This window comes from Capsicum annuum, chromosome 10 (genome assembly GCF_002878395.1).
Source record: "Capsicum annuum cultivar UCD-10X-F1 chromosome 10, UCD10Xv1.1, whole genome shotgun sequence".
Lineage (NCBI taxonomy): Eukaryota > Viridiplantae > Streptophyta > Magnoliopsida > Solanales > Solanaceae > Capsicum > Capsicum annuum.
This window is the reverse complement of record NC_061120.1, coordinates 196,498,430-196,503,049: the sequence shown is the minus strand read 5'-3', so window position 1 is coordinate 196,503,049 and position 4,620 is coordinate 196,498,430. Positions and strand designations below refer to the sequence as shown.

Genomic DNA, 4,620 nt, shown 5'->3' with positions numbered 1-4,620 from the left:
AGGCTTTTAAATCCACCGTTGAGGAATCTCGATTATTCTTTAAGATGTGCATACTGTTCTGATATGCCAGGCCATGATATCGAGAAATACTAGCATTTAAAAAGAGCTGTCCAAGATTTAATTGACATGAATCAGATGTTGGTCTAGGCCCCGAAGGGTCCAAACATTAACCAGAATCCGCTGCCTACCCATGATAAAGCCAATATGTTGGAATTGATATATGATGGGAAAGAATCTTCGAGGGGTTATAAGCCTATTGTCAAGATACAGACCATTGAGGAGAAATCGGTGAATGTAGTGGAGCCTTTGAAAGCAATGTCATTTAACCAGGAAGGAGTGAGAGGAGATAAAGCTCGAGAAAGTACAAAGAAACCCCTGATCACAGTACAAGAAGCCAGAAGGTATATTGATTCAAGTCAGGATAAACCTAAGTTGACGGTGGTGGGAGCTCTGAGTCAGCCCATCTTGACGGTGAAAGGAGCACTGGCAGCGCCTATTATCCTTAAACCGGTGACCCAACCTCCGATAGTTGATACAAAAAGGATTCCCTTGAATTATGGGCGGACTGTGATGACCTATCATGGGAAAGAAGTTGTGGAAGATGTAGATGAGGTAGGAGGTTTGACTAGGTCATAAAGATGCTTCGTGCCTGAAAGTTTAAGAAAGTCCAAGCCAACGGTGAGTGGACCGTCATCTATCAAAAAGCCTATCACTGAAGAAGATGATGAAGAATTTTTGAAAAAGATGAAATTTCCAGAGTATTCAATATTAGATCAGCTGAAGAAAACCCCTGCTTAAATTTCCCTTTTATCTTTGCTGTTGCACTCCTAGGAGCATCGTGATGTTTTATTGAAGGTGTTAAATGAAGCATATGTCCCAAGGGAGGTTACAATCAACCAGCTTGAGAAAATGGTTGGAAAAATCTTTGAGGTCAATCGGATCAGCTTTTTGGATGATGAATTGCCTGTTCAAGGTACAGGGCATAATCGGGGCCTTTACATTACAGTGAAGTGTGAAGATTTCTACGTCACTCATGTTATGATTGATGGAGGTTCAGGTGCAAATATATTCCCGATTTATACTTTGTAAAAGTTGAATATTGGTGTTGACAGGATCAGGCCCAACAATGTATGTGTTAGGGATTTCGATGGTACAAAATCAAATTCCATTGGCGAAATAGAACTAATGTTGACCATAGGGCCTGTTGAGTTCGCCATAGAGTTTCAAGTTTTGAATGTAGACTCCTCTTACAATCTGTTGTTGGGAAGGTCGTGGATCCACAAGGCCAAGGCGGTTGCATCTACACTACACCAAATGATTAAGTTTGAGCATGACAGGCAAGAAGTAGTTATTCATGGTGAAGGAGATTTGTCATCCTACGAAGATTCTCCCTTGTCTCTTATTGAAGCAAATAACGTAGAGGAGACATTCATCTATAAAATTTTTGATACAGTGCCAGTGAGTCGTATCCCTGAATGGCAGGCTATATCGGGACCGCAATTGTCTTCTGCTTCTATCATGATGGTGAGTGAACTTTGGAAATATGGATTTGAGCCAAGAAAGGGTTTGGGAGCATCTCTGCACGGTATAGTTAATCCTATAGGTTCGAGTGAGAACGTGGGCATGTTTGGTCTAGGATTTAAGCCTACAACTGAAGATCTGAAGAAAGCCAAGGGAAGGAAAAAGTTAATATGGTCACTCCCTCGCCCAATGCCACTACTCAGTGAATCATTTGTTAAGACCAGTGTCATGAAGCATGTGGAATTTGAGGTTGAATTGGTTGATGACTTCTAGAACCTTTGTATTGAAGTTGATATGGTTGAAGCAAGAGAAGGTACCAGTATGGCAGACGTGCAATTCATAGGTCCAGTTGTCCGGCTCAATAATTGAGAAGTCACTCCTCTCCCCATCAGGAGGGAGTTTTGGTAGTTTATTTTGTTTTTCTTTCTGTTTATCCGAGTTATTTCAGGGTTGTAAGTCGGATTTTAGTTTGTTTATGTTATGTTGGCATCTGTGTTTAAACCCTTCTATCTTTTATTTAGTAAAATGCAATGTCCCTTTTGTTTCGTGTCTAATATACTTTGTTTTTCTTTCTTACACAGTTCTCTTTATGCTGATTCTAATGACATGACATGCATGCAGACTTTTTAGCCTGATTTTAAAATCCAAACTAATTAAGATGTAATAAAGCAGGATGGGGAACATGATAAAGAAAAAGCACTAGAGGAAATAAGCAAAGAGTTGGAACAATTTGAAGATAAACCGAATCCTAATTTGAATGAGACTGAGCCAATAAATCTAGGGGATCAAGAAGATGTTAGGGAAACTAAAATCAGTGTACATGCTTTCCCACGGCTAAGAGAGGGAATGATTCAAGCATTAATTGATTATAAGGATGTTTTTGCATGGTCTTATGATGATATGCCTGGTTTAAGTACTGAATTAGTGGCTCACAAATTGCCAACCAATCCCGCGTTCCCTCCTGTCAAACAAAAGTTGAGGAAGTTTAAAACTGATGTAAGTGTTAAAATTAAAGAGGAAATCATGAAACAAATTGAAGCCAAAGTAATTCGAGTAGCTCGCTATCCCATGTGATTATCCAATGTTGTTCCCGTATCAAAGAAAGATGGCAAAATTCGCGTGTGTGTTGATTACCGTGATTTGAACAGAGCAAGTTCAAAAGATGATTTTCCACTGCCCAACATCCACATTTTGTTAGACAACTGTGCTAGACACGAGGTTGCCTCTTTTATGGATTGCTATGCCGGATATCACCAGATCATTATGGATGATGAAGACGCGGAGAAGACATCTTTTATCACACCATGGGGAACTTATTGTTATCGAATGATCCCGTTCGGTTTGAAGAATGCTGGAGCAACATATATGAGAGCCATGACCACTATGTTTCATGATATGATGCATAAGGAGATTGAGGTCTACGTGGATGATGTGATTATTAATTCAAAAAGTCAGGCCGACCATGTTAAAGATTTAAGAAAGTTTTTTGAAAGGCTTTGCAGGTATAATCTCAAACTCAACCCGGCAAAATATATATTTGGAGTTCCGTCTGGAAAGCTCATAGGGTTTGTAGTCAGCCGTCGGGAAATTGAATTGGATCCCTCAAAAATCAAAGTCATTCAGGATTTACCCCCACCCAGGAATAGAACGGAGGTGATGAGTTTTCTTGGTAGACTGAACTACATTAGCAGGTTTATTGCTCAACTCACAACCACTTGTGAGCCCATATTCAAGTTGTTGAAAAAGAGTGCTGCGGTAAAATGGACTGAAGAATGTCAAGAAGTGTTCGATCGAATCAAAGGATATTTATCAAATCCGCCCGTGATGGTACCCCCGGAGCCTGGTAGGCCTTTGATCTTATATTTATCAGTCATGGACAATTCTTTCGTTTGTGTCTTGGGTCAACATGATGTCACAGGAAAAAAAGAGCAGGCTATTTATTATCTTAGCAAGAAGTTCACCGCATATGAGGCCAGGTATACTCTTCTTAAAAGGATGTGTTGTGCCCTAACTTGGGTGGCACAGAATTTGAAGCATTATCTCTCATCCTATACTACTTATCTCATCTCCCGCATGGATCCTTTGAAGTATATCTTTCAGAAGCCTATGCCAACAGGTCGATTGGCAGAGTGGCAAATATTGCTTACCGAGTTTGACATTGTATATGTGACTCAAACCACCATAAAAGCCCAAGATTTGGCAGATCATCTTGCTGAGAATCCCATCGATGAAGAGTACGAGCCATTAAAGATATATTTTCCTGACGAAGAAGTGTCGTGTGTCGATGAAGTCGTTATAGATGCTGATTCTGGTTGGATTTTATTTTTTGATGGAGCTATCAATATGAAAGGAGTAGAAATAGGTACGGTTCTTATCTCTGAATCGGGACAATATTTCCTGGTAACAGCACAACTTCGATTCTACTGTACTAACAATATGGCAGAGTATGAAGCCTGCATTCTTGGTTTGAGGTTAGCTTTTGATATGGGAGTCCAAGAATTATTGGTGTTGGGAGATTCGGATTTGCTCGTCCATCAAATTCAAGGCGATTGGGAGACGCGAGATTTGAAGCTCATCCCGTATCGACAATGCTTGCAGGAGCTATGTCAACGGTTTGTGTTAGTAAAATTTAGGCATATTCCAAGGATTTGCAATGAAATTACTGATGCTTTAGCCACTCTGTCTTCAATGCTCCAACATCCTGACAAAGCGTATATCGATCCAGTGTATATACAGAGTCGTAATCAGCATGCTTACTGTAATGCGGTTGAAGAAGAGCTTGATAGAGAACCCTGGTTCTTGGATATCAAGCGGTACATTCAGTCAGGAGAATACCCAGCATATGCCACCAATGATCAAAACAGGACTATCAGGTGTTTGGCTAGTGGATTTTTCTTAAGTGGGGGAATCTTGTATAAGAGGACCCCAGATCTGGGACTTTTAAGGTGTGTAGATGCAAAAGAAGCCTCGACAATCATGGTTGAAATACACTCCAGAGTATGCGGGTCACATATGAACGGTCATGTCTTGTCAAAGAAGATTCTTCGAGCAGGTTATTACTGGCTTACTATGGAAAGGGATTCTATTCAATTTGTTTGA

General features: G+C 40.3%; 1 pseudogene; it reads left to right on the top strand.

Annotated features, from left to right (window-relative positions):
- Nucleotides 1-2,676: 2,676 nt before the first annotated feature.
- The window catches only part of LOC107855226, a 32,698-nt pseudogene continuing 30,754 nt past the window's right edge, over nucleotides 2,677-4,620 (top strand).